Here is a 19,431-nt window from a genome sequence, read left to right as displayed (position 1 = left end):
GGACAGAATGAGGTCCTGCAGTGGCTGTGGGAGCCAGCTGGGCAGGGCTGGCTGGGGTGTGGTGGGAAGGTGGGGCTCCCTAACGTGTTCTGAGGACCCGCCCGTGCTCCGGGCCACTCCCGAGTGATGGCTGGGGGCCTGGGGCTGGCTGCTGGGAGGCTGTGTGCTGAGTGGCGAGGGGTCAGGAGTGTCCCGCACCCCGAGGTTGGGAGCTGACGCTCACCCAATGAGGGACATCCTTGCAGGTTAGGGGGCCAGACCCTAAATTCTAGGGGTTGGGAGAGACCAGAGCTCGAGCGGGTGTAAATCATAGGCCAGTACCCATTGCCAAGTGCGATGCCTGCTGTCCCTTCCTTTATAGCCTGTCTAACCCCAGCCACGCTGTGAGAAGCCTGCTCTCCAAATGGGGAAACCGAGGCCCAAAGAGGTAGTGTCGTGTTCCCCAGCCACCCCGTGGGAAGTGGGAGCCGGGGTTTGAACTTGCGCTGGGGTCTGCAGACACTGCACCCCTGCCCTGCACGGACCAGAGACGAGTTCCCCCGGCCCTGACACGCTGCCTGTGGTGTTGTTCATCTCGCGGCAGGACCCTGGGAGCTAAGGCAGTGAGCAGGGGCCCCTGGAGGCTCCGGCTGGGGCAGGCAGGGCGAGGAGGGCCAGGCAGCTGCTGGGCTGCAGGGCTGGGAATCCCACCCCGACCCACCAGGCAAGCAGCTCTCCCCCCAGCCTGTAAACGAGCCACCCAAGGAGCCGACGGAGCCCGTAGGTCTGGGAGAGGCCAGTGCGGGCTCTGAGTCTGAGCGGGAGGTGGGCACTGTTCCCGATGACAGCGCTAGGATGTGCAGGCTGGGCTGCTGGGCTCTTCCGCCCACCCTCGGGCTCCTTCTGCACCCCAAGCCCCCTCAGGCCCCACCTGGCTGCTCCTCTTGGGGTGTCTGAGGACGGGAGGAGACACTCTCCTGCACGCTGGGCAGAGGGACAGCAGGGACACAGGGACAGCAGGGGACAGCAAGGACACTGGGCAGGAGCGCCTGGTGGCTGGAAGCAGAGCCAGAAGGGGTGCATCATGGGGGCAGCCTCTCCTCTCACCTCCTGGGGAGGCCCAGAGCCGTCTAGTCCATGGGAGACGGTGCCAGGGGGATGGTGAGACTTCCCCGGGTGCGCAGGTGACTAAAATGCGTTGGCCAAGGCAAAGTAGACAGAGTGTCTTCTGGGGCAGCACCCTGTCCCAGCCTCCAGTCTCCTGGAGTGTGAGGGGAGTCCCAGCAAGGGGTGGAGGTGGAGAGAGGCGGGGGGTGAAGTCCACAACCTTTGGTACCTCAGGGAAGAGGAGCCGAGGCTGTGGTAGCGCGTACGGCCTCCCGCAGAGGCTCCAAGGGCCGGGTCTCCCCGGTAGGCCGCTCTGTGTTTCCTGGGAGTGCTGAGAGCAGCTGCGGGGCCCTAGGGGTTCTGGGAAGCCGAGGTTCGGGGGGCCTATGGGGGCGGCAGTGGGGCTAGCATGGGGAGCCCCTGCAGGGCTCCGGAGCTAGGAGGCTACCTCCGGGCCCCGGGTGGCTGGGGTGCAGCTGGGGAGAGAGGCCTGAGCTGTGCTCCCTAAGGAGGGACTGACCCCCAGACAGGCCCATAGGTAGCCCAGCCCTCCCACCCTGGACGCCCAGACTGGAAGGTCTCTTCTGGGGCTGAGTCCCCGGAGGAAGCAGGTGGGAGGAAGGGCGGACGGGTCAGCCACGCCCATGGCCCTGTGCATCCCCACCTACCCTGGGCAGAGACGTCCAATGTCACAGCCCTGGCGTCAGTCCCCATCCTGCCTCTATCCTCTGTGTGACCTGGGCAAGGACTTCACCTCCCTGGGCCTCAGTTTCCTCACTGGGGGGTGATACCACCCGTCCCACAGCTGGCTGTTACATGGCTGCTTTCTATCAAGTGATGCGGGTCCAGGTGATGCCTTTCCAGGTGACACGTGCCTAGGTGATGCGTGCTCAGCCAGGAACCTGGCAGGCCGAGTGCTCGGCTAAGTGCAGACGGAGACCCCCGTGTCCCCTGCCTGCGGTCCCTCCTCCAGCACCGCCCTCTCACGTGGCCCCAGGTTCCTCATAGTGCAGCTCACAGGCTTAGCGGCAAAGCCCACAGCGATGCGGGTTCTTGCCCTGCTCCCAGGCCAGCCCGGCCCCTGGGCTCCTCTGCTGTCGGAGCGTGTGGGAGTGGGGCTCCTCAGCCCCTGGCCTGCTCCTCTTGTTGGGGCTGCCCCTGCTCCAGCAGGCCCCTCGGGTGCAGGACAGCTAGGTCCCCTGCCCACGACGCTGCTCCTTCTCTGAGGTCGCTCTTGTCTGTCTTTCCACCCACCCGTAAAACAACGATGACACAGCCGTCAAAGTAGCGGTGACCGCTGCTCCTGACCGTCCAGTCCGTGCTGGGCATGGCGCACTCTGTGCGAGCTAGACTCAAAGCAGCTGAGACACTCCAGGGTCTCCCTCTACCCTCTCGCGGGGGGCTCTCTGGCGATGGGCAACCCTTCCACCGCAACTCTGGCCAGGTCACGTGCCTGGTTGTGCCTCCATGTCCCTGTCCCTATAACAGGCAGTGGAGGTCCATGGCACCTGGGCCGTCAGGACTTCTTGCACGTGGACAGGCCGCTGGGGGTCAGGGGCCAGCTTGGGAGCCCTGGGTGCCAGCCACCTGACGGGAGCGTCATGTGCACCCGCTCCCCAGATCTCACACTCACCATGAAGTTACTATGACAACCCCATTTCCCAGATGGGGAAACTGAGGCTCAGAGCAACATCACCTCTCCAGGGTCGCCAGCTTGCCATGGGCACAGCCAGGGCCTCCTAGCAACTCCGGGGCTGGTTCACGTGCAGACGGCTGTCAGTGCTGGGGTGGGTTCTAACGCTGCCGGACACACAGACCCATGACACACCCAGGGAGGCAGCAGCGTCCTAACAGTGTCCTCGCACACGTCGGTGTGCACCCCAACCCAGAGACACCACACACACGTGTGGCATCCTCCGTCACCTCCTCGGCCGCGCACTCAGCCCCGCACAGGCCCAGGGACGGCGGCACACACGCGTGCACGCATGCGCAAACGCACATGTCGTTGTGTATCCACGTACACGTGCGCACACTCACAGAGGAGCAAAGCAGGTGTGCGCTTGCTTGGCGGCTCAGGTAGCTGCAACCTGACTCCTTGAGGATGGGCTGGCCCTCCGTGGCTGCGCCCTCGCTGCTTCCACCCTGAGGCCTGGCTGGGGGGGCTGAGCAGGACCCGCGTCCCTGTTTGTCTTTTGGGGGACACCAAGCGGGGGCAGCCGAGGGTCCCACGGTGCCCAGCACCGAGCTGGGGGTGGCTGCACCGTGCACTCCCCTCACCCTCGTGGCCGCACCCCTTTGCCCTGCGAGGGTCTAGGCAGTGGGGCAGGTCCGGGATGGAGTGCCTGGCCACCGGCGCATTCCCGGTGCCCCCGGAGCTTCCCCAGATGACAACTTCCTGGTGCGGTGCTGTCAGGCCCGGCATGGCCTCTCTGCACCCCGACCCTCCGCCCAGGAAACCCACTGAGGCTGAGACCCTGGACCGGGGTTCCCCGGGGCAGGTAGCTGTGCCTCTTAGCCAGTCTGCTGACCCCCGCCTCCTGCTCAGTGAGCAGGGGCTGGGGCTCCTGCCTTCCTGGCAAGCACCCCCCAGGGACCCCTGTCCCCCTCCCCTGTCCCCTCCCTGGTGGTTGGAGTTGCCAGCCCCGGGATCCCCGGGTACTCACATGGCCCCTCACGGCAGCGACCTCCGCGACCTCGTGAGCCAAGCGTTCCCCACCTGAGGGAGACAGAAGTGAGCAGTGCGTGAACTTGCACGGGCAACAAGACACAATTTTGGCCAAACCCGCTTGACAGGTTTTTAGTTCTCTCAGCCAGGAGCAGAAAGGAGGCAGAGACGGCCCAAAGCTGCCCAACGGGTTCTGCCTTCACACAGAAAGTGGCCAAACGGGTCGGGGCTGAACCCACACAGACCGGGGATTGTTTCCCCATAATCACCAAGTGGCCTGTGCCTCTGGTCCGAGCCTGGCCAGTTAACTAGTCCAGGGGCCGGGGACTTGTGGGCCCCATGGGGAGGGTGGCAGGGGTGAGGGGGCACAGGGCAGGCCAGGGCAGCAGACCCGCTAGTCTTGTCTCCTCAGGGCAGATGCCTGCAGTGGCCCTCTTGCCTCACATCCTGGCTCAGCACGGGCTGACCTTTCTGGCCTCAGTTTCCCTGTCCGTGCGGTGGGGCTGATGAGAGCAGATGTGTTCCCATGAGAGCTCAGGAGACAGAAATCCAGAGCTGTGGTTGGAAGCGTCCCTGCTGGGTCTGGGAAACCTCTCCCAGAGGGCAGGAGGGCCCAGATCAGGGGCATCTCTGGGTCTCAGGGCAGGCTGGGGGTGCCCAGTGGGGCTGGGTCCGGGGAGGGCTGCCGAGCTGTGGGAGGAGCCAGGCGCTGTTTCTTCTCTTTGCTGGGATGTTGCGGTCGCACTTCTGCAGAAACCAGCTGGCCTCTGAGGGCTGCAGCTGCCCCATGATGCTGCCCCCTGCACCCCTTGTCCTGCGCCCCCCTCGCTCTCCCTCCACATGTCCCCTGCTCTCATGCTCCCTTGCCCGCCACCCACCACAGCCCTCTTGCCGTGAATCCCCGAGCTCTCCTCCCCATACCTCCTTCCCACATCCTCAGAGCCACACAGGAGCGCTGAGCCTCCCCCAAGGGCACCCTAGTGACTCCAGGGAGAGCTCAGGGCCCCCAGGAGGAGGCCCCGGGCTCCAGGCCAGTAGAGCTGGTGAGGTCCTTCCTGGGAGGCACTTCCTGCTCCCTGTTGAGGCCCCTGTTGGCCGCCGTGGCCAGGCCCTGGGATCACGGAAAGGGGTGGCGGTCAGCCAGGGCCATCCCTGGTTCTGGCCAGGCCCTGGGGCTTCGAGAAGGCCTCTTGCATGAGGCCTGCCCATTGCCCTCTGCCGCCTGAGCCCTTTGGGAGTGGTGTGTGCGTGCCAGGTGGTTCTGTGCACGAGGGAGTGGATGTGGGAGTGGGGGTGCAGTCTGATGTGTGGGGACCATCGGGGTGCCCGTGTCTGAGTCTGCCTGCCTTTGTTGCCTGAGGGTGAGCGTTTGCTCGCGGCTCAGAGAGTTGTGTGCGTTCACCTGCACGAGTGTACGTGTCTGGGTGCATTCTCGTCGTGTCCGGCTGGGGGCACCGCGTGTGCAGTGGGAGGCATAGTCATGTGGACGCGTGTCGTGACTTTGCATGCGTGTGCTGGGGTGGGGGGCCCCATGGGGAGGGCAGAGACGGGGGCAGATCAAACCCTCTCCCCCAGCACCGCTGACCCTCAAACTGGTCAGGGTCAGCCCGTGTCCTGTTCTCCGTCCCCCTGCCTCAGCCGGGTTTGAATCCCAACTCTGCCCCTGAAGGTGCTGAGCCACCTGGGGCCAGCTACCCAACCTCTCTGAGCCAGGGTCTCTTCTGCAAAGTGAAATTCCTGCTGACGGCTGGGCCAGGATCTGCCCCAGGAGGTGCTCACAGTGCCGGTCAGCTGACGGGCAGGGGCTCTGGCTGGACCATGTCAGTAATCAAACAATAGCTGGAAGTTTCTGGAAGCTAAACACATCTGCCCTGCAACCTAGTGGCCCCATGATGCTCGTGGCTGCTGTATTCACAATCGTGCCAACCGTGTACCGAGGGGCAGGTGGATAAACAGTCTGCGGGCTGTGGTCCCGGCGGTCAGGAGGGGCGGACCTCCAGCTCGCCCAGGGCTGTGGGTGAGTGTCAAAGCATCTCGTGGGGGACAGCTGCCTCCCCCAGGCGGACAGCGCCCGGCCCTGCTGACGAGAGCCCTGTAAGAGCCAGAGTCAGGTCAGAGGCTCTCTGGGTCTGGGGTGGGGGCAGGCCAGCGGGCAGAAGGAACGTTCTGGGGGACGGGAAGTCCTTCGTCTTGCTTGTGGTGGCTGTTGGAGGGCACGGTTTGTTTGCCGAAATGCAGCCCCCAGACACGTGACAAACATGAACTTGTTGTATGCAAATTAGACCTCAATAAAGTTGTTGCTTTTATTTATTTATTTATTTATTTATTTTTAATGTTTTTTTATTATATCACGTTAGTCACCATACAGTACACCCCCGGTTTCCGATGTAAAGTTCGATGATTCATTAGTTGCGTATAACACCCNATTTTTAATGTTTTTTTATTATATCACGTTAGTCACCATACAGTACATCCCCGGTTTCCGATGTAAAGTTCGATGATTCATTAGTTGCGTATAACACCCAGTGCACCATGCAATACGTGCCCTCCTTACTACCCATCACCAGCCTATCCCATTCCCCCACCCCCCTCCCTTCTAAAGTCTTCAGTTTGTTTCTCAGAGTNGAGGAGAACATAGGCAACAACTTCTATGACATCGGCCAGAGCAACCTTTTTCACGACACATCTCCAAAGGCAAGAGAAATAAAAGATAAAATGAACTTATGGGACTTTATCAGGATAAAGAGCTTCTGCACAGCCAAGGAAACAGTCAAAAAAACTAAGAGACAGCCCACGGAATGGGAGAATATATTTGCAAAGGACACCACAGATAAAGGACTGGTATCCAAGATCTACAAAGAACTTCTCAAACTCAATACACGAGAAACAAATAAACAAATCATAAAATGGGCAGAAGATATGAACAGACACTTTTCCAATGAAGACATACAAATGGCTAACAGACACATGAAAAAATGTTCAAAATCATTAGCCATCAGGGAAATTCAAATCAAAACCACACTGAGATACCACCTTACGCCAGTTAGAATGGCAAAGATAGACAAGGCAAGAAACAACAATTGTTGGAGAGGATGTGGAGAAAGTTGTTGCTTTTAAACCAATAAACTTAGAGTCGTTTTAGGTTCCCAGCAAAATAGAGGGGGAGGCGCAGAGACTGCCCATAGGCCCCCTCCTCCGCCCCGCCTCCCCGTTATCCCCATGGCTGCCGTGGACAACTCTACAGTGGACGAATCCGCCTGGGGGCATCCCTGTCCCCCCGAGCCTGCAGTTTATGTTGGGTCCGACTCAGCGTTGCATGTTCTGTGGTCACCCCGCTAAAATCCTCCCCGCCCACCCGTCCATCGCTCCCCACCTCCGGACGCCCGGAGTGGCGGCTCCCCTGACCGAGTCCGTCAGCACGACAGAGAGCTGGGCCGCGGCGTGTGGGGCTCGGCCGTGGTGACACGCACGTACGGCTGCGCCCAGTGTTCGCAGGCTTCGTCCCCGCTCCTGGTCAGCACCGATCGATGCTCCGCGGTGGGGATGGGTATTTACCCATCACCTACTGAAGGGCATCTGGCTGGCTGTTGAGGTTCCACGATGCGAACACAGCTGCCGCAAACATCCGTGTGCACAGAAGTCGTCTACGCCTTTGGGTAAACGCCAGGGAACTCGCCTGCTGGGCTGAAGGGCAAGGGGACGTTTAGTTTTGTAAGAATGAGGTTGATTTTTAAAAAGCTAGACTGCTCTTTAGGACCAGGACGTGTGACAGTCTGTTGCCCACAGGACCGGCCAGCAGCGTCAGCCCCTGTCCCCTCCTCCCGCTGCTGGGTGGACGCAGCCCCGACCTGGCCTTGGGGCAGGACTCCATGCTGGGCTCCCGCCTCGTTTTCCCTGCTTGCCCTGCCTGCCTCCTTCAGGGTCGTCTGGGCTCTGGTGTGGCCCCGGGGCTGTGGAGGGGCCATGGCTCCCCCTCTGGCTCCGGGAGGTAAGTAGCTGGACCTGACATCACCAAGGGGACCACGTCACCACCACCCCACCCCCCGGTCCATGTGTGCGTGGCAGGTGGGTCCTAGAGGACGAATACGTTCTCCCGTTTTGTGCTCATCCCGTTGCTGCTGTCATGCCGGGATGATGACAACGCTGTCCCTGAATGGTGACCGGAGCCCCTTTGCACCCCCTCCCCATCTGACAGGTAGGGAAACCAAGGTCAGGCAGTGGGGGGCATCACCTTGTGAGGGACTTGAGCCCGGCCTCTCTGAGAGCAGCACCTATGCTCCCCAACACGATGGGGCCCCTCCACACAGGTGGGGAGTCGGGTCCAGGGGGCGGGTCCTCCCCTGGGGGGGCGTGGAGGGGAGGACCCGGGCCCCACCCAGCCTGCTCCGCCATATTTCACAAGCTCTCCCTCCCCACGCTGCGTGTCCAAGTGTGGCCCTGGGGGTTCCCAGCCTGGGGTCTGATGGGCCGTGGAGACCTGAGAATGGAGACTGTGGGTGCACAAAGTGGGGGGATGGGTGGGTGACCCAGAGCTGGGACAGATGGGTGAAGGCATAGGCTGGAGGGGGATGTGCATGGGGAGCTGGAGACCCATGGGGTCAAAACAGGCTGGGAGGCTGGGAGAGGGTGATGTGCACACAGAGAGCTTCCTCCGAGCCTCAGTTTACCTATCTGTAACCTGAAGACACAGGTGTGAGGACTGAATGTGAATCTTGGCATTCACTCCTTCAGGGTTTCCCGAGGCCGTAGGATGGGAGGTGCTGGGGAATGTGACGAGTGAGCCCGGCAGCAGGAACCCCCTCCGACAGCCCGACGCCCAGGCTCACTGCAAACTCGATGTCACAGACCCTACTCCACCCCCCAGCACACAGGCCAGGAGACGGTGCTTGGAGGCTGCCCACCCCCCATTCTTCAGCTGCAAACTGAGGCCTGGCGGCCCATGCCAGGGCTCGGGGAATCCAGCCTGGGACTCCTTTGGGCCAGGCAGCCCTACCCCTGCACCAGGACCCCCTGGGGCCCCCCAGCCCTGCTTCCTGGGCCAGCTGGAGGCAAAATGCCTGCCCAGGGGTGAGGTGCGGCTTGCAGGCTTTTATCCCTGGGATGGGAGGGGTGGGAGATAAGGCTTCAAAGCCATCTGCAAATGCACCTTGCAAAGCCCGGCCTGTCCTGCCTGCTGTTTGTGTTACTGGATTGATAGATGGGGGTGTGGGCAGCGGCCAGGCCAGCCCTGCCACATTGGCCCCCAGATAAATGGGTCACCTATTAATGTGGCCCCATAGAGGGGGGCCCTAAAGGGGCCAGGCTGCTTTCAGTGATGTCTGGGGCCCCTGTCCCCACCCTCACTGCAGACAAGCTGCTGATGACCTGGCTGGACCCTGATGGCAGCGGGCCGGGGTGGGGGGGATGTGTGGACATGGTATGGGCAGCTGGGAGGGGGAGGCACCCCTCCACCCTCCCTTCACGCAGCCTCTGCACCAGGGACCCAATTTTCCAGTTATTTCCGAGAGTGCAGGAGCTGCAAGATGGCCACTTGCAAATAAGGCCAAAGTCCTCTCCGTCGTCCCTCTCCGCTCCCAGGGCGGCCTCTGCTCTGGCAGACTGTGCCTCCCGCCACGTCTGTCTCTGTGCAACCATCTCTGTAGGCACGCGAACATCTCACAGGGTACAATTCATTGGTGTTTGGGACAGTCACAAGTGCATGCACCCACACCAGTTGATTCCAGAACGTTCTTGTCACCCCAAACCAAGCCCTGTACTTACTAGGTGAGGCTCCCCGTGTTCTCCGGCCACGGCTAAGCCGCTCTCAGGCTCTGTGGACCCGCCTGTTCTGGACGTCTCCTATTACCGTGGGGGACCCTGTGCGGCGGGCTTTGTGTGCCCAGCACGCTGCTTTGAGTCTCATCCGTATCGCAGCGAGTGACGGCACGGCATGGCTTTTAAGGCTGAAGTTTCCCACCATAGGGCGGGAGCACGTGCTTGCCCGTGTGTGCACCTACACGTGTGCACGTGTGTGCGTGCAGGTGCGTGTGCGTGGGTGACCTCCTCGCTCTCCCCCCACTTGTCTGTTCACGGACACGCGGGTGCTTCCACCGTGGGGCGACTGTGAGCACTGATGCTGCGAGCATTTACTTACAAGGTCTTGGTGGGAGGCCTGTTCCCAGTTCTCCCGGTTGTAGACCCAGCCGTGGAAGCCCTGGGGCCCGCTGAGCTCTCTGAGGAGCCGCTGCGGCCGCGGGACTTTAAAACCTTCTCGGGTATTTAATGGTACAGGTACTGAGAGTCGCCAACCATCTTCAGCATGACACGTCCTGCACGCTCCAGTGGAGTCACCTGGGTCCTCACTGTGAACAGTCGTCCATGCAAGGGCTAAAGTGGTGGGAAGGCAGGTCAAGGCACGATGGAGGGTAGACAGCTGGCTAGACAGGTGGGTAGATGGACGGATGGGTACATGGATTGGTCTATGGACGGACGGACGGATGGATGGATGGATGGACAGACACATAGATAGATGCTAGGTGTCCAGACCCTTCCCTGTAGACCGGGGGTNTATTTTAGCACAGTTTAAGGTTGACAACAAAATGAAGAGGGAGGCACAGAGATTCTCTAATGCCCCCCGAGGCCCCCCAAACACACACACACACACACTGCCTCCCCGTCGTCCACATCCCTCACCGGAATGGTGTATGTGGTACAAGGATGAGCCCACACGGACATGCCGTCATCACCCAAGTCCGTGGTTGCCCCTCGGGTCACTCCAGGCGCCATGCGCTCTGCGGGTGTGGACAGAAGCGTCATGACGTGCATCCAGCTTTATACGTCACGCAGAGTGGTCTCCCTGCCCTGAAAATCCCTGTGCCCTCAGCCCACCTCCCGCCGCCCCAAGGACCACTGGTCTCTTTACGTCTCCGTCCTCGTGCCTTTTCCAGAAGGTCCCAGAGCTGGAATCCCACGGCGTGAGGCCTTCTCAGATGGGTCTCCTTCGCTGAGTGGTGCGCGTCTAGCTTCCTCCCTGTCTTCTCGTGGCTCGAGAGCGCGTTTCTCGTCAGCCCTGAATCCTCTCCCACCGTCTGGACGGACCACGGTGTACTTTCCCTCGCCTGCTGAAGGATGCCTGGGTGGCTTCCAGACTCGATCAGTTATGAATAAAGCTGCTTTAAAATCCGCGTGGACGTGAGCTTTCCACTCTTTTAGATGAAGACCACGGGGCGTGGTTGTCGGATCGCACGGTGTGAGGATGTTTCACCTTGTACACGTTGCCGTCCAGACTGCCTTTCACGGAGGCCGCGCTGTGTCGCGTTCCCGCCAGCCACGCGTGAGAGCGCCTGCTGCCCCACGTCCTGGCCCGTGTTTGGTGTCGTCGGTGTTGTGGGTTTGCGCCCTTCTGAGGGTTGTGCGGGCGTCTCACTGTCCTTGTCGTTGGCGTTTCCCTGATGACACGGCGTGAGGAGCGTGCGTTCGGGGGCGCGTCCGTGTGTCCTCTGTGGTGAGGGGCCTGTTCGGGTCTTTGGCCCGTTTTTTTAACTGGGTTGTTTGTGTTTTTGTTGCTGTGTGTTAAGAGTTCTTTCTGTGTTTTGGATGACAGTCCTTTATCAGATGTTTCTTTGGCAAATGTGGCTTGTCTTCTCCCAGTCTGTGGCTTGTCTTCTCACTCTCTGGTTGTCTTTTGGAGAGCAGACGTTTTTAATTCTCACGCGTTCCAGCTTGTCAGCTTTCTCTTTCACGGATCCTGACTTGGTGTTGTGTCTAAAAGGTCATTGCCATCCCCAGGGTCACTTGGATTTGCTCCTGGGTTATCACTTAGGAGTTGATAGTTGGCACTTTACATTTAAGTCTGTGACCCACTTTGAAGGAATTTCCGTGAAGGGTGTGAGTCCGCGTCTAGATTCGTTTTTATTGCAGGTGGACGTCTGGTGGTTTTGGCACCGATGATGGAAGAGCTGGTCTCTGCTCTGTTGTGTTGTCCTCTCCCCTTTGTCAAGCATCAGTTGACTGTATTCATGGGGCCTGTTTCGGGGCTCTGTTCTGCCCCACTGGTCTGTCTCTTCTGCGGGACACACCGGCGTGATTGCTGTGGCTTTGCAGGAGGTCTTGACGTCGGGTGGTCACCCTCCAGCTCTGTTCTTCTTCTCTACCGCGTTGGCTGCCCTGGGACTTTTGCCTCCTCTCCGTGTGAACTTTAGAAGCTGTATCAACAAATAACTTACTGAGATTTTGAGTAGGACTACATGGACTCTCCCACCAGCCCCAAAGAGACTTCACTGGCGGCAGAGCGATGGCCCGGGGGAGAGGGCAGGGGACCCGGGGGCCGTCTGCCACCTCTGCAGCCCCAGCTTCCTTTTTGGGACGATGTGGGCTCCCAGCCCACCATGTGCACCCTGAGACTCTTTCATTTGCTGCCATTTTGTGGCTGAAAAGGGCCCAGACCCCTCAGCCCGTCAGCCAGGCGGGACGTGGGTTAGGGAGGGGGCCTGTCAGCAAAGGCTGTCCTGCCCCCGAGCACAGTGTCCTGGTCACTTGGGCTGTGACGCTCACCCAAGACCCCGCCCAGAGCAGGGCCAGCAGTTCTGGGCCTCGTCGCTGGACTCCGGGAAGCTGAAAACTTGTTTTTCTGCTTGCTCGTCCTGGATATAAACAGCCCCGACGGCCAATGGCAGCACTCCCGGGCCCTGCGTGTCTGCACAGCGCGGCCTCTGGCTTCCCGAGCTGCGGGCATTTATGCAAGCGTGTAATGGGGATTGTAAATCACCGCAGGTCGGGAGAACTCGATCCCTGATTCTAGGAAAGGGGGAGGGCGTGAGGAGTTGTCCGTGACAGGAGTGATCCCAGCCTTGAGCTGGGCTGTCTGTCGGCGTGTCACAGATAATAAAACTGCATCTTCCTGCAGCGCACGGGGCGGAGTGTGTCACACTGAGACGCTGTAGCTGATGCCTCGTGGCCAGGGGCGTCCTGTCAGAGAGCCACGGTCCATGCACCACGCATCCCGCACACATCATAAAGATACAGTAATGGTACGTGCGTCTTTAGAAAAATACTTATATTGCTGTTTAATGGGAAACAAGAGTTGAATTTATTACAAGTCAGAATTTTATGGCCAAAAAGGAAGTTAAATGATGAAGATGTGGGGAGGGAGATCCAAATATCTCTCTCCGCGGGTCCCAGCATCCTGGAGGCGGAGGGTGGGAGGCCACCTGGGTGGACATGCGGGCTGGCGAGGAGCCTCCGTCTCCTCCACGAGAAGGGCCCGAAGACACCCAGAGAGCCCGGAGAGCCGCAGGCCTGGGAGAGGGGCTGAACGCGCCCGGGGCCAAGGGCACGGAGTTGACCTCCAGGGAGCACATGGTCCTCCTGGCTCTGGGCGAGGGCGGGATGTCCTGATGGCTTGCTTTCACCCCAGATCTTTCCAGAAGGAAATGCTTCTGGCCACCACGGCTGCTTGTCAGGTGGTAACACACCGTGCGGCAGGATTTAAGTCTTTATTTTATGGATCAGCTTGAACAATGTGCTGAAAGGAGCAAATTGAGGGGCCAGTGAAGGTACTGAGGATGGGCGGGCGGCCAGGGGGGTTCCCGGTAGCCCCCCACCCCCCCAGCCCCGGGAGCCGTCCCCGTGGGCGCCAATGACCACCGAGGACCAGTGATGGGTGTGTCTGGCTGTGGCTGACACCCCACCCCCTGCCAGGGACAGAGTCCTAAGCTTGGTGCTTGGCTCTCCGGCCCCGGTGGGAAGGCCACCTGCATGTGTGCCCGGGGGCCCAGCACCCCGAGGGTTGGATCTTCCAAAATTTTGCTCAGGTTTCTTTTTTTTTTTAAAGGTGAAGTTCCCATGATTTAAAAACGAACCACTGTGCAGTGAACAACTCAGTGGTGTTCAGCGCCTTCACGGTGGTGTCACGGCTGCCACGTGTCGTGCCTATACACCTTCACCACCCCGGACGAGGCCCGTGCCCCCGGAGCAGCCGAGGCCTGTCCTCCACCCCTGCCCCCCGTGCCCTGCTGCCGCGTCTCCGGACCGGCCCGTTCTGGACAACGCGCGTAGACGGGGTCCCAGGTGCCTCCTTGGGTCTGGCGTCTGGCGCTCGGCAGCGGCGTCTGAGGCTGGTCCGCGGGCAGCGTGTGGCCGTGCTGTGGCCCTTCTCCGGCCGAGCCGCGCTCCAGCGTGTGCGTGGACCACAGCGCGTCCTGCCACGGCTGCCGTGGGCTGGGGCGCGCGGAGCCCAGATCCTGCTCTCCACTCGTCTGGCCGTTTTGCTCCGGAGGGAGACACGTTGTCTTCGCCGCCGTCGGGGCTCCTGACTGACAGCGGCCGCGGAGGAGGGTTGGCCTGCGGCCAGCAGTTCACGCAGCAGCGCACTTGATCTGAAGCATTTGGTTTGCAGCCGCGTGAACGCCTCCCTCTCCTCGCGGGCCCCCTCCGGCCTCTCACTGGGGACTTTCCCCGCCTCCCCCTCCCGCCACACAGCCCTTGCTCTGCATTCATCAGCAGAGGTGACCATGGTCTCCCTCAGCATCCTTGAGACCCGAGCCTACTGTGTGCAGCTCCCTGGCCGGAGGAATGTGCTCGAGAGCCGTCCACACTGCGCTCTCCCAGTGGCCATGCCTCCTTCTGGCTGAGCAGCACCTCTTGCGTGACCACTCACCCCGCTGTGCCCTCCATGTCCTTTGGGAGCAGAGTGTCTTGGTCTCTGTGCCCCACGTAACATGCAATGGAGAACACGTTTGAAATGACAGCAAGAAGCCGTTCACACCTTTCTGTCCTGCCAAAAAGGATGCCCCGGGAGGGCAGAAACCGTGGCTGTCTTGCTGCCCTGGCGGCTGGGGGGCAGGCTGGAGAGCCTTGGTGGGGCTGCCCGCTGGACTCTCTGTGCCCGGATCGGAGCCCCCCACCCTGAGGGACACCCTGTCAGCCTCAGCACCCAGGGAGACAGCCAGGTGTCCACCTCCAATGAAAGCCCCACCCAGTGGGGTTATAAGTGCACACTTCAGAATCTGAGGGGACAAGCAGGACAGCCTCTCCCACAGGGAGAAAGGGCTCCCTCTTGGTCTTTCGCTCTCTGGTCGCGGTGGGTGGATGCCTTCCTCCCCACCTGACACTGGTGGGTCGCTAGGTGGCCTGGGGGACACTCCCTGACCGTGAGCCGCGGTGAGAGCCCCCAGAGCGGAGGCTGGGGCTGGGCCCTGGGACCCTCCCTTGCCCAGGGAGGTGTGGCCCCGGGGCTGAGGCCTGTGTGGTCCATTACATCCCATGTTGCTTTCCCAAACACGCACAGTTACATAAACGATGATAACACTTCATAAACATTTTTCTAACATGCGGAATGTTTGACATGAATTTCAGCTATTTTAGAACTAATAAACAATTGTCAATGTCATGGCCAACACGGAGCAGAAGCCACAGTGCTTTATGGAAGATCAAAGGCGTGAGCAAAGATCTCGTCTTTAAAGAAAAAGAGAGGACGGGAGGGAAGCCCACCCTGGTCCAGAAGGCAGGGGCTCTGCGGCTCTGGGCAGTTGGCGGGAGTGCTTGGGCTGGGGCCGGGCGGTCAGGAGCCCTTGGAGTCCAGAGGTGCTGGGCCCCTTCCTGAGACGTCGGCTCCCTCGGGCTCAGCGGACCAGGTTCTCGGCTTGGAGGTGCCTCTTACCCCTCACCTCGCTGACGTCTGTGCCTGTCCCAGGAGGGCTTTCTGGGGCGGGCTCTGCTTTGCTTGGTGTGTGCCAGCAAGCTGCCAGGCAGCTCGCCAGCTGCCCGGTCTTGGAGCCCAGGACTGGCGCCAGAGCGCCGGCCTGCGGAGGCCAAGCCATGGCCCCAGAGGGCCGTGCCACGTGCCTCAAAGATGCGCTCCATCTGTGTGCGGCCCAGCACAGCCCTGGGAGTCAGGACACCTGGGTGCATGTTCCAGTGAGCCTCCGGCCCAGTGGGCCTGAGGGCTGCCTGCTCCGGTCTTCCCGTGTGTCATGTGTTGTCATTTGTTGCTGCGCTGGGGCTGGGCGCTGCTCAGGACATGTCAGTGATGCCCAGAGGACCCTGGGCCAGAGCGAGGCCCCTGCAAGGGCAGGTGCATCCCTGGAGCTCGGAGCCCAGGGAGCGGAGGGGACCCTGGGTGACCGTGCAGGAACAGGTGCGTGCGGGTTGCCCAGAAACACTGAGACCCCACACTTAAGGGGACAACACAACAGGGACAGATGTGTTACCTGTTTTCACGTGAGCCCCGGGGAGATTTGGACAGTCCCCTCTCACCCTCTATGCCCACGCAGCCAGGGCTGGGCTGAATGCATGCTTGAAGGAGGGCAGGAGGCTCTGTCTGTCTGGCTGCTGGCTCTCAGCTGCTTCCCTGAGCACGCCTGGCTCCGGGGACCCTGCCCCAGCTGCAGTGACTTGTGGGGGCGGGGTCCCATTTGCACCTGCAGTCGTCCCCGAGGCTGCGTCCTCCCAGCATGCACGCTTTCTGTCCTACTTCCCAGGGGCCAATGAAGGGATTCACAGGCAGTCCCTGGCCACTACCCATAGGCACAGTGTGTCTCCTTGAAGTCTGTCCTGACACTGAAGATCGTGTCCTTCTCTCCCCTGAATTCTGCTTAGCCCCCCTTTTACTCGGAGCAGCAGAGTCTTCCCAGAGGTTGGTGAGGCTTTGTGACCTGGGCCATGCCCTCTGTGCTCTCCTCTAGCCTCCTTGCTCCCCCTTCCCTGCTCCTGCCCCAGGGCCTTTGCACTGGCTGTCTGCTTTTCTCATTTCCTTCTTCACACATTTTCTGTCCTCAACTGCTCCAGGAGGGGAGGGGCTGGACGCCTTCTCAGCTGCCTCTGAAGAACCTCAATGGGACTGGGTCTGTTGTGGGGTGAACTGTGTCCCCCAAAAGATATGTTGCAGTCTTAACCCCCAGAACATGTGTGGCCTCCTTTGGGAATAGTGTCTTTGCAGATGTGGTCATGTTAAGATGAGGTCTGTAGGGTGGGCCCTGATCCAACGGTCAGTGCCCTCCTAAGGTCACGTCCTGGGGCCACGGGAGGACGGAGGCAGGGATGGGAGGGCTGTGGCCATAAGCCCAGGGATGCCTGGGGGCTCCAGGAGCTGGGGGGGGACAGGAAGGACCCTCTCCCTGGAGGCTCCCTCTGGAGACACCCCGATTTCAGACTTCTGCCCCCAGAACTGGAGGGGCATAGATTACTGTTGATGCCACCCCAGGAGACTAACAGCACATCCCAGACAATTAGTAAATTTTTCAGCGTGAACTAATAGTTGAGGAACTGCAGAATTCCTTACTGTGCCGTCCGCTTCTGCCGCTGACGGTCCCAGTCAACCTCAAGGCCGGGGGCTCCCCAGGTTGTGCTCCCTCAGGCACAGGCCATGTGCCCCCATGGCCTGGCTGGGTCTCGCCACCCCTGCTCCCCACCCAGCCTAGCACCCTTGACCCTCCCTCTCTCTGACTCCCCCCCTTGAACCTGGGGCAGGTGGGGTGATGGTGGAGAGGAGCCAGCCCAGCCCATTTCCAGGGTCCCGGGGCTGGGACGAGTCGAGCTCACACCAGGTGCTCACGATTACCCAGGAGACTGACAAACTGTAACCTGGCTGGGGAATTCAGAGAGAATGTTCCAGTAAGTGTAGCCCCTGCTTCGGCCTTCTGTCCCTGTAGGGAGGAGCCCTGCTGGTCACCGCTGGCCTCACCGGCCAGTCCTGCCGGCTGTCTGGTGGCCCCATGAACCTGAGGGCCTGGCTGGGGGGCCTAGGAGGGAGGCGTGGGGCTGCCGGCGGGAGAGGCCCCCCCAGGGAATCACGTTTCTCTCTGTGGTGCCCTGGATTCTGCCTCCCCCCCTCCCCCGGGACAGTAGCACAGGAGATCCCGCTCACGTGCGTTGCACGTACACGGGCAGAGCTGAGCAGAGAGGGCCTCATTTGGCAGCTTGGTTTTTTTGCGTGAAGTGGTCCGTCCCAAGGACTTCCTCATGTGGGGAGCCCACGGCCCCGCTCGCTGTCCAGCCCTTATGCCCGTAGCCTTCAGGGGGCTGCTGGTCTCTGCAGTAATAGGTAGGGCTGTGATAATTGGAGACACAGAGAGGTTAAGTGACTTGCCCAAGGCCACACAGCTAGGATGTGCAGAGCTGGGGTGTGGCCTGGGTTCCGGTTCCTACCCGGCCTGCACCTGTCCCTCCCTGATGGCACGTGACGTCCATCGAGGCTCATCTGCTTGTGTGGAGGACCCTCGGGGCGAGGGCTGGCCGTCTGTGCTCACCACCGTCCGGTTGCAGCCATGCTAAGGTGTGAGCTGGGCCCTGGCAGCACTAATTAACGGGATGGGACAGGTGCGTTCCAGAGGACACTGTGTGGCTACCCTTGTCCACCCTCCATGTGGCCCTTCCTGTGCTGCCCAGCATGGGTGGCGGGGGCAGGGCAAAGAGCGCACGGACTACCTCCTGGTACCTGGAGCTGGCCGTGGCCCTGGGGGGAGTTAGCCGTGGCCCAGGGGAGGCCATCACCCTCTCAGAGGGACTGGAAGACCCCGCAGATGGCCCGGGCACGTCCTCCTCACCCCCAGGCCCACCTGGGCCCAGCTGACCTGCGGCTGCAGCTCCGGGGCGATTGGGCCCTGCCCTTATAGCCGGGCACCCCGCAGCCTGTCACGGTGTTCTCACTGGAGAACACGGTCTCCTCTCCTCCTGGCTGTCTCCCCACCGGGCCCCTTCCTCCCCCAGGGCATCAGCAGACACCTGTGCCTGGCAGCAGAGCCTGGCACGACCCCCACCCTGCCTGGGTGGCCTGACTGCTCTGGGGTGTCGGCCAGGAGGCTGCGTGGAGAAGCCACCCCATCTGTCACTGACAGAGGCTGTGTCTGTGGACCTGGGGGTTCCGTCTGCAGAGGCCTTGTTTCCAAGTGCTGGCTTGAAACTAACCACAGGAGTCCAGCTGGCCCGGTGTCATGGAGGGGGTAGGGGGGGCGCCTAGGCTCTGCCCTCCTTTCCCATACCTTGGGGAAGGGGGCAGGAGGGGGAGCAGGCTGGCCCCTGCCCACAGAGCTTGTGCCACGTGCCCCTTGGAGCCAGGTGCCCCCACACGCCCCAACCCTGCCCTGCCTCCTGCCCGCCCCGCCCTCATGCACAGGTGCAGACCGTGGCCTCGAGGCAAGTGTGGGTCCCTGCATGTTCATCCACACGGTCACTCTTCCATTAGTAGCAAATGCATGCAGGTGTCTACAGCGCCTCGCCCTTGCCTCAGTTTGGGGATAAAGCCCCATCGAGCTGTCTCTACCTGTGCCGTCCGGCACGGGGGCCCCCCTCACACGTGGCTGCTGAGGACAGGCCAGTGCCAGCAGAGCTGCCCAGTCATTGCAAAGACCCAGCTCAGACACGACGACCCGCAGGGTCATCTCAGCGCTTTCTGTGGTGATAACGTGCGGGAAGGGTAACAGTTTGGACACATGGGGTTAAAATAAGTTACTAAAAACATCCCGCCTGTTTCTTTTCCCTTTCTTCCTGAGGCCGCTGGCACTTGGAAGTCACACGTGTAGCTTGAGGCATGGCTGTACCGGATCGCGCCCGGCTGGACGGCACGTTTGTGATGAGGACTTTCCAGACTGTGCTGATGGCCCCGACGCAAGAACACAGGGAGGCTTGCTGAGAGCGGGGTCAGGGTCGGCTCCTTCTCTCAGACCCCGTGAGCCCTGCTTTGTCTCCACGGGCCCCCGTGCCTG

General features: G+C 61.2%; 1 protein-coding gene and 1 long non-coding RNA gene across 7 annotated transcripts in view; one reads left to right on the top strand and one right to left on the bottom strand.

Annotated features, from left to right (window-relative positions):
- Positions 1-4,722, bottom strand: part of RBBP8NL (RBBP8 N-terminal like) — an 18,185-nt gene extending 13,463 nt beyond the window's left edge. For 5 of the 6 annotated variants that reach the window (XR_004619852.1, XM_034641395.1, XM_034641396.1 and 2 more), the window contains exon 1: positions 3,750-3,833. The gene's annotated coding sequence lies outside the window, so the exon portion shown is untranslated. Of the gene's footprint in view, positions 1-3,749; positions 3,834-4,672 lie in introns of those variants that run through there. The other variant, XM_034641393.1, reaches the window with a different exon arrangement.
- Positions 4,723-7,500: 2,778 nt separating this feature from the next.
- Positions 7,501-15,000, top strand: LOC117795788. Its single transcript, XR_004619933.1, has 4 exons — positions 7,501-7,739; positions 12,636-12,759; positions 13,146-13,284; positions 13,563-15,000. It is a non-coding gene; the product is annotated as an uncharacterized LOC117795788 (long non-coding RNA).
- The last annotated feature ends 4,431 nt before the right edge of the window (positions 15,001-19,431 follow it).

This window comes from Ailuropoda melanoleuca, chromosome 13, assembly GCF_002007445.2.
Source record: "Ailuropoda melanoleuca isolate Jingjing chromosome 13, ASM200744v2, whole genome shotgun sequence".
NCBI classification, from domain to species: Eukaryota; Metazoa; Chordata; class Mammalia; order Carnivora; family Ursidae; genus Ailuropoda; species Ailuropoda melanoleuca.
The sequence above is the reverse complement of the archived record's forward strand: the minus strand, read 5'-3'. Positions and strand labels throughout refer to the sequence as shown.